The following is a 13,324-nucleotide window of genomic DNA, read 5'->3' as shown; positions in this document are numbered from 1 at the left end:
ATTTATTTATATCTCTACATGTACATATATGTATATATACATATGTATGTATATGTATATATATTATGTATATATATATGTAAGTATATATATATATATATATATATATATATATATATACACACACACATACATTCTCGCTTACAGTCAGCTTCTAATGCAACAAGCATCAATAGAAATCTCTTGTAGTACTTCTTTATAATAGAGAATCTTTACAACTTATGTATTTGTAGATTTGAAAATGTGTCCATTGATTGGAGCGAGCGTAAAATAAATGATGCTTTAGGTTATGTTTTTTGAATATTTATGCCATTTTGTGATGAATTTAGTTTTTCAATACATATACTATATTTTAATTAAAAATTTAATTTTGTTATTAAAGTTTACACCAAGTATATAATGAACATGTAGTAGCTTCGAATTGTCTTGTGCAAATCGAGATAATCAGTCGAGAGAGAGAGAGCAAGAGAGAAGGAGACACTGAAACAAAATCGGGATAGATAATGAGAGATGATAACAAAAGAAAAAAAAAAAGAGTAGGAGTGAAAAGGAGAGAGAGAGAGAGAGACAGAGAGAGAAAGAAAGGAAGACTGAAGTATAGAAAGAGCTTTCAATGATAAAACGCCAATTTAATTCAGGATAAATGTGTGGTGATTTATTTGAAAAGCTAGTTAGAATGAGTCATGTTAAGTCTGATATACTTTCAAAATGTTCAACAAGAAGCTGATAGAGTAGATATGAAATGAAAGTGTGGTAAGATGGCAGCGAGTAACCCAGGAATATATCCTCGAAAGTCAGTAATCAGAAACTTCAGTCGCATGATCAGAGGCATCCACTTCACTGACTACACGTGATTACTGAGTCATCTTTTGGAAAGATTCACAGAAAGGACATGGAATTGATGCTGGAAACCTGAAGTGCAATCATCAGTATTTTTCTTGTTCGTTTTACAGAAACAGATGTCTCTATAACAGACACTTGTCACACTAGTATATAATGACCAAAATGATACGGAATTATTTTTATTATCATTAGATCTCGGGTTCGATCACACTGAGTGGTACCGTTGATTAGTGTTTTTATTCGTAACTTCGATTCTATGTAATCCTTGTAGAACTGGGTAAAAGTAATTGTTTGAAAGAATGTTTGCTGTACTGTATGTGTAATTCCCACAGTGCATCACGCTAATTCTTTCTGAGGTTTACTTTAAGGACAGAAGTATAAGGTGAGTACTCGGCAATTAACATTTAATTAGCGTATTAGCAGAGTCGTTAAGGGCGCTAAGCAGAATCTTTCAAGACATTTTCCTGGTTTTACTGCGCTACGCCGAGGCTAACTTTACTTTTCATCTTTTCAAGGTCGATTAAGAAACAAGTAACACTCCGAAGAGTTGGATTAGTGGAACTATAAGAAATTTGGATGTCTTGCAGTATTTTTTTCTCCAACTCATTACGTTCTGAGTTTCAGTCTCAATATAGTCTACTTGGTTAGTAAGCTTAATCCGTCACTCAGTTTCTTGGATACCGTTAGTAGTTCTCCCCCTGTAGTAGAGTGGATTCTATTAAGCATTCGCAGCAGGACACCGCACTTTTCCTTTCTCCAAGAAGACTCGGAGGCTCTATCAGGGGTTATTGGCCCTACGCACTTTCCTGACTAAGAAGTAAAAAAAAACAACAAAAAGCAAGAAAATAAATGAAATAAAATAATAAACATACTGAGTAGGCAATGTGGATTATTGAATAAATAAAGTACTTACGAACGCAGATTTAGAATAAATAGACTTAATTTAAATACTCTTAGCGAGGTGGACTATGCTATAGAAAGTCCCTTGCTTTGACAAATTATTTCGAAGATAACTCTGCCGGCAGTGTGCTTAACCGTTCGTCTGCATATCTCATTCTTGTTCGACCTGGGTATTCGGAGTCGTTAATAGAATATCGATATAAATTGTTGTATATATCTCAGACATACACAAACGTATGTTAAAATGATATTTTCTCACTTGTACCTTTCTGTTATTTCGCATTATCAATCTATGAGAAAAGGCGGCGAACTAGCAGAAACGTTAACACGCAGGGTGAAATGCTTAGCGGTATTTAATCTGTCTCTGCATCCTGAGTTCAAACCCCACCGAAGTCGACTTCGCCTTTCATCCTCTCAGGGTCAATAAATTAAGTACCAGTGAAACACTGGAATCGATGCAATTGACTAGTCCCCTCCCTCTAAATTTCAGGCCTTGTGCCTAAAGTAGAAAGGATTATCCAACTATGAGAAGCAAGTGCAACAAGGAATCGAAACCTCCATCGTTCATGTCGGTTTTCAGGTGTCGTTGTCTACACAGAATTCATCTAGTTTTATTGTTTACCTTTCTCTCTGGAATCTTCTACATTTCTTTGTCTAAATATCAACAGAAATAATGCATTGGCATGCTTCCAACATCCATATAGAGTTTGTCAGTCGAAACGAATGAAACCCACTATCGAAGTAAGAAATCGAACAGTTCATACGGAATTTGGGAAATATTGGAATAAATTGTAGACTGGAGACATAAATTATCATCCATGTCGCTGTATAAAGATTTGTGGAAATATTCCAATACAGAATACCAAAATTACACCTCAATAACATACGGCTCTCGCTAAATTCTATCGTACAACCCTACGCCACTAGCTTCTTGTCCTCATCATCATCACCATCAGTGCTACCATCGTCATTATCATCATCGCCATCAGCACCGTGGCCACCAACAGCAAATTTAACACTATTAACATCACTATTGCTGGCGCCGCCAATCGAAGTAGTGGCAGCGGATTCGTTGTCAACGACAGCAACACGATCATCATCATCAGCTAAGAAATCGTAACGATAAGTGGTAATGTAAGAACCAAATATATATGTTCTGGTTGCCTTGATGATGATGATGGGGGGGGGGTGAGCAGAAGGAAAAGGCTCATGGTGAATAACGAGATGTTTGTAGTAGATTCTGATGGTTGTAGTGGTACTGTTGCATTGTAAAGTGCTGGTGATGTTCGTGGTCATGTTTATGATAATGATGACGGTGATGATGTTAACAGTAGTGAGAATGGTGGTTGTAAGGTTAGTGTTATTAGTGATGTTGGTGCTAATTGTGGTGGTGGTGGTGGTAATGGTGGTGGCTGTAGAATTGTCGTAGTAGTGATGATGTCGATCCAAAAAAAATGTCGATGATGATGGTGATGGTGAGAATGTTGATGCTAACAATGTACATGATGATCATGATGTTCATGATGACGACAGATAATGATGATGAATATGATGATGATGACGAGGAATATGATGAAGAATAAGATTATGGTTAAATAAAGAGAAGAGTGTGTGTGGGTGTTTGAATAAGAGAGATAGGGGGAGAGGAAGAGAGCGAGAGAGGGAGGGAGTGAGAGAACTAAACTGTGAATGTGAAAGAGGATGAAATTTATAAAATCAAAATAAAAAAAATGTTTCCTTTCCCTCCACCACCACTACCACCATCATCACCACCACCACCACCACCACCACAAAAAGAAAAAAAAAACAGGGAAAAAGGAGAAAGAAAAAAAAGAGAGGTTGGTGCCTTCAGCTGTTTGTAGCAAAAGCTGTTAGAATCGAATCTGTCATTAAAATTATCAATAAGAATTAGAGAGAAGAGGAAGTGAAAATAGTTATAGTAGGACGAAAGAAAGAAAGAAAGGGAGGGAGAAAGAGCAGTGGGGGGAGGTAGTGTAAAATGGTTAAAACATTGCTGAATATTGCTTTTAACAGCTCAGACTTTAAGTCTCTAGTCAACAGCCAAGACTACACATTCCACCCCGCAAAAACTCATCGTTCTCTTTATCGTTATCTCAATCCCTTTAACAATCGTTTCCTATCAAGCTCAGCTCTAAATATGGCATGCGCGCGCGCGTGTACCTGTGTGTGTGTGTTTGTATATATCTGAACTATCTATATGTATGTGTATGTGTGTGCATGCATACGTTTCTGTATGTGTGTGTGCATGTATGTGTGTATATATATACATATAAATATGGAGATAGATAGAGAGAGAGATAAATAGATAAAAACAGAGATAGACAAATATAGATAGATAAATATAGTTAGATAGATAAGTAGATATAGACGGAAACACAGAGAGGCAGTTAGATAGACAGGCAGACAGAGAAATAAATAAATAAATAGATAGATACATACATACATACATACATGCACGCGTTTCATTATGAGCTGGTGTGCATTTATGTTCCTCTATTGTTATACATAAAAAATATGGCACATAAACGCAAGCCAGTGTATGTGGGAATGCTTAGTCGTAAATACACGTTTGTTATCAAGATATCTGCTTATGACTGTGTGATTGTGTCAATGAACGTATATATATGTATGTATTTCAGTACATACGTATAGCAATTATGTGTACTTGTCATGGTGGATTCTACATTTGACGATTAGCACGGAATTTCCTTGTGTGTGTATTCATATATATATATATATATATATATTTGATCATCTAAACAATAAAACACTGACTTTGAGCACGGAAAACTTTTAAAATGCAACAAACCAAGACAGCCCAGGTTATAATATCCCAGCACGCTACAGATTAATTAGCATAAATACCGGAGTTCCAAAATAATGGTCTAGTAAATGATTTACAACCTCACAAATTAACAACACATATATAAATCTAAGAGTACATACATATATAGATGAGTGTATGTATACGTTTGTGCATATGTGTGTTTGTATATATACATATATATATATATATATATATATATATATATATATATATATGTGTGTGTGTGTGCATAAACATAAAATGAATATCTATATAAATGTTATAACGGTCTTTTCCCCGCTGTGCAGATTCAATTAGTATTCAAGCATTCGTACAGCAGAATGCAACAGTTCTTTCTTTCTCTCTCTCTCTCTCTCTCTCTCTCTCTCTCTCTCTCTCTCACAAACACACACTGAGACACAACCATTTATACACAAAAAACATGTGTGTATATATGTTTGTGTACATATATGCATTTATATATGTTTGTATGTGTACATATAGGCACGTATATATGTGTATGCATCTAATGTATGTATATATGTGTGTGAGAGTATTTATGCTTAATATATGTGTATCTTTGTATGTATGCATATATACATATATATACACACATATACATATATTATATATATATATATATATTTATATATATATACATACATACATACATACATATTCATATATGCATGTATTTTGACACAGAGGTAGGATGATAAATACGTGAGGTCAGTTGCGTGCTTTTCTGAACATCGTTGACAGTAAAGCGCAAATAAACACAGCGGTGGTTAGCGTTTACAGTGGAAAACCTCCTCGACTGAAGCTGCATGACTGCTATGAAAGCATCATATATTATGTTAATGCGTATGTCTGATATTGCTTACACACAGACACACACACAAACACCTATATATGACCAATTTTTAAAGAAATGAATATAGGTGAACTTCGAAATCATGTCTCATTGTTAAAGTAAATTTCCATAGCTTTATAGGTGATTATACTTCTTAACCTCAATATAATTCACCCAAGACATAAGATATCTATTTTTTTTTTTAATCAAGACAGATCGAAGTTTAAAATCTTTGATCAATCCTGTGATTTTTATCTCCCAAAAATCCATTAGAATCTAAAGTAATTTTATATGTTGCACTGAGTTCCGACATCTGAGATATGAGATTTTGTATAAGACAATTCTTTACTTTTACGATAGGTGCATATGTTTGGTTATTACTGGGTAGACATTGAACAAGTAGAAAAAACTCGATTAACAACAGGCGTGTTTATGTCTTACCTATGGCTATATACGATAAAAGACGTCAACGAGCGATTAATACCGAGAAATAGTGCAAGTGTTTATGTATGTGTAAGTCGCATTGGCACGTATGTATGCTTTACTCAACTAGGAATACCTGATATAATCCATAACAGAATGAATTAGAATCATCAATAGTTATCGCCCCTGCTACAAAGATTAGCACCAACATCATAACGACAACCACCACAATATTCTTGACCATGAAAAGCAAAATATATGAGATATGAAAATTATAGTCTTCCATTTCAATCAGCTGTATCTATTATCTTGTTTCCATAACAACATAAAAATTTGCGAGCGATCTGAATTTGACTGTAAACAACACAGAATATAGTAACAAAATCAATATATTTCAAATGCTTCTTCAAATACCAATTTAATTATTCTTTAGTACCATTTTCTGCAGTTTCTATATTACATAGCTACATTGTTCATTATATATGTTTATAAGTACGTGCGCGCGTGAGAGAGAGAGGGGGGAGAAATATTGATCATAAAAGAAAGGAAGTAACACTTAATATTTGAAAATAGAGTTAAATATATTTTTGATTACACAATGGAATTACATAAAAAAATATTACTCCGAGTTTCAGATAAAATCCAACGAAAATTTCTATTGAGTTTAAGTAGATCTTTACAACCACTGAGCATAAGAATCGTCAGGCAGAAATAACACTCAACAAGAGATCGGATCGAGGTATGTCTGGCGGCTTTAATGTAGTTCTCAATACAAAGTATGACGAAGAATTTCGCCACACACTTCAGATTCGTATTTCACATCAACATATGTGGTATTTGTGTAAACTGGTAGTAGATTCCTTGTCTTATTCAGATACGTAGTCTAACTTCCTTTGTGTTCGATTGTAGAGCATATATTATTGGTTTTTCGAACAGCATTCAGTGTGGCTTAGCAACACTGAATCATCAGTAAGTTATTCTTTCCTGGCAATTTCATTGCAAATGATCGCCTTTGCATTTGTACCCAACATAAACAAGAAGGACAAAATGGTAAAATGCGGCCCTCTCGAACACGTGTGACAAGGTTAAGTAACTCTATATTCCCATCTTATTTCTAATAGCCCAGGAAGATTGTTAATACAGGGATTTGAACATGTTTATAAACTCTTCTGGTGGTAGATATATTTGTATAATCCTTTACAGTGACTGACGGGAAGTATGTTTACATGCTTCTTTGAAATCGGTCAAATCAATGACCAGAATTGTCTGGAATCCATAGTTCTACTGTAGAACGTTTAGAACGACAGAGTTTGTTCTGTACGTTATCTCTTCCTACGAAAGCCAATCAAATCTTCAGTGACATAGTGATTTAAAATCCTGTATTAGTGTCGAGGGCAACAGTAAAAGGCACTTCCAGTGTCGACAATGGTTCATACTGTTCCAATTGCTGCGATCATTTCTTTGATAGAGCTACAATAAATTCCCCTCTCCAATGATCTGGAATTTGTTCTACATGTCATATAAACCGAAAATATAAACTTCTCTGTAATAGTATCCCGATCGCGCCGACTTATTATGAAATGGTTTCCAGTTAGGACAATCTATCTCCTAGCTTCACAACACCACCGGGTTCTCGTGTGCTTTCAATGTCATTTATTCTGATGAAAAAATAAGCAGAGCTCCACTCTGAGGACAAATTCCTTCGTTCCTCTCACCACTCTTTGGAGGATCGCAGGTACCATGTGTTCAACTGCTTTTTCTCTGAATACGTGATGACAGTGTAATTCGGACTACACTATACAATGTGCCAGTAGAATATGGTTTGAGGGACTTAGAGTCGTTATTTTTAGAAAACCGTTGGCCTAAACAGTGTTCTCCTAGTTGGTTGCTTTGATAATTCGCAGCATTATAGCATGATTTCACACTAAGCAAGGAAGCAAATAAATGCATGATGCCAATTTAAGTTTGTGTATATTTGGCAAAAAAGGAATGCATGTGTCAGGATTTCAATTAATTGGTTATTTGTTTTCATTCATGAGAAGTCGTACAATGTGATTATTAAGCTGTTAAAGTATAGTGGCAGCTTCACGAAACTTCAGAAATATTTGCACCTTCACAAATCCTATAGGCTATATCTCGTACCTGAGACATATGAAAATGCTAAATATTGGAAAACGTTAAATGTCTATAATACAAGTCCAGTATATATGTAAGTTATTCGATTGATCTAGCAAGCAATTTAGTATTTAGCTGATACTGTAAGGAAGCTTACGACTATTCATGCACAAGCAGGGTTGTATTGATTGTTTGGCAAGCTCAACTTTTTTTTATATATTGATCATTATTTTAAAATTCATTATCTTGTTATTTTTGTCTATCTTTCATCCTTGTGCAGTCGATAAATAGGAGAGAGTCAATAAACGAATTCGATGGAATTGTGTGTCCTACAACCAATTAACATGGCCTAGTGCAAATGACATGCTAATAGCCTGTAAAGAGTTGGCTGCCATGAATTGTATAGACGCGCATGTACTGAATATGCGCAGTAAAACGCAGAAGGAATTTAAATGAGTAACAATCAATTTCTGAGCTCGGCAGAATTATGTCCTACAACCAAATACCTTGGCTTGAAGTTAACGAAAAATTGAAAAGGTAGTCAGAGAGGCAGCCGTAACTTGCGTAGATGCGCATGCTCAGAAAAAAGTGCACTATATTGTTCGTAAAATTTTGGAAGAGTTCACCTTCCTATCTAAGGCAGGACAATTTTTGATATTTGCGGGGTTCAGTGATTAACCCTGGATGGATGAACTCAGTCTTACGATCATAATATTCTTTCATTAGTGATTTTCTTCATACTCGATACTAAAAGATATGGGTTGAAATATTTTCGTAATGCTATCTTATCCGTCACCATTGTGACAATAAGAGAAACCAAGCAATCATAATCATTGCAAATATGCACTACAGTATTACCGCTGCACAATTGTATTCTAATTTCAAGTCTAACCGAGATCAACTTTGTCTATCATCTCACCCCGGGGTCGATACGATAAGCAACAGTCAAGAACTTCGATCGAAGGAATTACATCCTTCTTCTCAAAAATTACTGCTCTTGCACGAAAATCGAAAATTATCAACAACATCATTATTATTATTAAGACGGCGAGCTGGGAGAACCGTTAGAGCACTGGATGGAAAGTTTAGCTGTATTTCACCCGTCGCTACGTTCTGAGTTCAAATTTCGCTGAAGTTAACTTTGCTTTTCATCCTTTCGTAGTCGATAAAATAAGTACCAATTGAACACTGGCGTCGATGTAATCGGAACATCTCCCTCAAAATGGCTGCTCATGTGGCAAAATTTGAAATTATTATTATTTTTATTATTATAAAGGCGTCGAACTGGCAGAATCGTTAACCTGTCTTTATGTTCTGAGTTCAAAATCCGCCGAGCTTGACTTCGCCTTTCATCCTTTCGAGGACGGTAAAATAAGTACCAGTTGAACACTGCACTAGATGTAATCGACTAGTCCCCTCCCCTCCGCCAAATTTCAGGCCTTGTGCCTTTAGTAGAAAGGATTATTGTTATTATTGAGTGAGAGAACATTGCATGCCATCAAAGTGACATGCATGCCATCAAAGTATACGAAGCCCAGTATACCCAACATGACTACCTGTCAGATAGGAGTACACCAGGCACATCCATCACTACCACATGTGCGTGACATAGTGATCCCATATGAAGATAAACGGCGCATGATATAGCAGGTGGGGCTCTGTTAAAATTTTCTTCAGGTCGGGTAACCTATCTGCCCATCCCGCTCAAAAGGTCCCTGAATAAGCGTTGTTTAAGGATGATGAACAACACACCCATATTTCCAAAAGTGAATTATACAAACCACCAAAGAATTCCTCTCAACACATGGCTATGATGCTCACCAACAATTCCTGCCCGTAATCAGAGATGCACATATCGTCAGTCACTAAGGGACCTGCTCAACTGGTTAAGGTCACGTAAGTGACAAGCAAATCTGTGGTATTGAGCAAAATATCTGCTGTAGCCCATCTTTTATACCAAGACAAATCAATGTACATGATAACACTTCCAATCAGTTAAGATCGGAAGCCATGAGAACCACTGCCTGGTACTGCATCAGGGCATTTATTATTATCATTAGTAGTAGTAGTAGTAATCTGTCCATGTTCATATATTTTTGACCTTTTATTTTTATTTCATGTTCTGGGTGAGACTTACAACTCATACATTTTCTTTTTTTTTTTTTTTAAATATGTCGACATTGAAATTAAGCTAAAACTACTTAATGTCATCTTACACAGAAAATATAATCGGGCGCCATTCACAATCCTCTAGTTTGCTCTTCATAGCAATATGTCTTACACATAGGTTAAACACGCAAGTAAATGGCGATAACCACTTCCATTTACAACAGCTGCAATTAGGATTATGTCAACATTACGCAAATTCACACACACGCACACACACACACAGAGAGGTACACATTGTACTGTGTATGTGTTTAAATGTATGGCAGTATGCACATACGTGCACACGCACAATGCGCGAGCATGTGTGAAGGTTTGAAAGCAAGACACGAAGATTGATACAGCGATAAATAAATAATTAAATAGACAGGTTCACAAATACACACGCATGCAAGGACACACGTACATATACTTACGTACATAACTACACAGATACGTACATTGATCTATATGTATAGGCCCAGGCATACATATATGTACATACATACATACATACATACATACAAATGAAGAAGCTGTTCCTGTCAATCTTATTCTTGAAGCTGGTTTTTTGAATCCATCGGAATGCGATCCACAACATATTATTATTATATCATTGTATCGCTCACAATTATAGTTTAAATCTCACGACATCTCGTTTTCTCCCGTTTCAATATGAAATTAGCCAATACGTAAGTCAAATGAAATTATTGTTATGTATCATAAAAAAAAAAAAATCTATACATCATGAGCCATTAACCAAATAAAATACTATAATGATATTCAATACATTGTTATCAGTTTATAGATATACATATGTAATGATTGAACACATTGATATCAACGTCTAACTACGATCTATCAATCTATAATCCTGCGTATATACATATATATTACACATATACATACAGACAATAATTTATACAAAAACGGGAGACAGAACGAAATGCATATATTAGAAATTGTTATTATTTGTGTCTGATAAGTACTGTAGTACGATCTTCAAGGCCTTTAACATAGTAAAATAAAATTATACATGTATGCGCATTCATGCATACCAGCAAATACATACACGCACGCTCATATATATCGCGTGGTGTTTGTATGTCTGTGTGTATCTCTATACTTGAAAATGTCAGACGTCAAATGTGTGCGTATACAAATCCATGAGTATAAATATTTAAACTACTACAGCTTTAGACTTTTAAATAACCGGGAAGTCACCAATTAGTAACATGCAAACGTTATATTTGTAATTCTCATTAATTTCATTGGATTTACTTCACAGTTGATGACACCCTCGCTTTTCAAAATACAATGCTGTAGCATGTTTGGCAGTAATTATTCCTGCTGTTCCAGCTTAGCTTCTGCGAATATACCAATGATTTCTAATTAATTTATTCCAATTGGTGTACATTGCCGTTTAGTTAGTTGAACCGATATTTAACAGAATAAGGAGTTTGAAAGGGGAATATATTATTTTAGTACATGACACATTTTTTTTATTATTCTTATTCTTACAAAACGGTTGATTCAAGTGTTATTGCAGTATTCCTTCCGACTTTTTAGGTTCTGAGTTCAAATCTCACCTAGAGCAATTTCACATTTCATCCATCAATGTTCGCTAAAATCATATACCTGTCAAATACTGGGGTTGATGCAATCACCTAATCCCCACCCTTTCAAAATTACAGGCATTATGCCTAATACATTAACAATTATTGGAAGTAATATAAGTCTACATGATCGAAAAAAACAGCCATTCATACTATTTCAAAACGCTAAATCGTCTCGACTACACGACCACTTTTCCCATTAAACTACACCACTGATATAAACCCCTTGGTTGAAATGACACTAAAATTTTCCCTCATCCCCTCATCGAACACGGCATGCTGCACGTAATCCAGAAATGGCTTGCGCGAAAATCAATCATATGTCGTGATTTTCTCGTCTTTTATGATAGATTCACTTAATAATATATCGGCTCGGTCAAGGCTGAACTAGGACTAACCAACAAAGAAAAAAATAATACAATAAGAGCAACAAAGAACAAACTAGCCAATCCTCTCATTGTTAAAATAACAACTCAAATTATCTGATGAAACGATGTCAATACTCAGCATTGCTGTGAAAGACTGTCTTAAGTATGTCACGCAATTAAACAACTGAAAGCTCGAATTTCATTTAGTTTTCTTCAGTACTATTAACACACTAAAAAAATCTACTTGATTAACTAAAAGAGGTACACAAAAACACAGACACGTACGTACGTATGTATGTATGTATGTATCAATCAATCAATCAATCAATATATATATATATATATATATATGTGTACATTTATACATGTACACAGACATGCACACATACAAATATGTATACACAAATGTGTGTGTATACACACACACACACACACACACACACACACGCGTACGCACGCATATATATATATACTATCCCAGATTTGAATCCTAGAAGGAAAAAAGTTAATATTTCAAAGCATTCCAAGTATGATACTCACGAGAACTAGAAGAACGCATAAAGAGAGTAATCGATAAAATTGTCAAGCGACAAGGGAGATAAATACGCAAGCACTGCTGCATATCGTTCATGATTCCAAAGTAATGCAGAGATCTCTATAGAATGTAAAATGGAAATCAGTCCCATTTAAGTTTAATCTTTTCGTATCAGTCCTGTTTAAGTTTAATCTTTTCCTATCAGCTTACAGTGTGATATTTAAAAATATCGTATGGCTAGCAGCTATTCCTGCTAAATTTTCTTAGCGTAAATTGGTTTTGAAAAATACATTTACAGTCTATATACATATGAATATAAAATGAAAATTTTTTGAATAGATCTCGTTATTTTGCCTGATATTGAAAAATATCAATTAACATGCAGAATCTATCTGAGATAACTTCAATAAGAAGTAATAAAGTAAGACATATTGGAACGCAATCTGCAGTTATGCCAAATGAGGGAAAACAACCACGTACACAGACATTGCATCTCATCTCTATACTCACGTAAATGTATGTGTTATGTATATATATATATATATATCAATTACATATGCATATATATATAGTTCTATTCGCATATTTTACCAATCTCAGTATCTATCTATAGGTGATGTATAAATTTCACTGATATATACACATTACCTACATCTGTATATATATATATATATATATATATATATATATATATATATA

General features: G+C 34.9%; 1 protein-coding gene across 1 annotated transcript in view; it reads right to left on the bottom strand.

Moving 5' to 3' along the window:
* The window catches only part of LOC106873667 (uncharacterized), a 127,806-nt gene that overhangs the window by 39,413 nt on the left and 75,069 nt on the right, over window positions 1–13,324 (bottom strand). The window lies entirely within an intron of this gene.

The sequence above is a fragment of the Octopus bimaculoides genome, chromosome 13 (genome assembly GCF_001194135.2).
Source record: "Octopus bimaculoides isolate UCB-OBI-ISO-001 chromosome 13, ASM119413v2, whole genome shotgun sequence".
Lineage (NCBI taxonomy): Eukaryota > Metazoa > Mollusca > Cephalopoda > Octopoda > Octopodidae > Octopus > Octopus bimaculoides.
The sequence above is the reverse complement of the archived record's forward strand: the minus strand, read 5'-3'. Positions and strand labels throughout refer to the sequence as shown.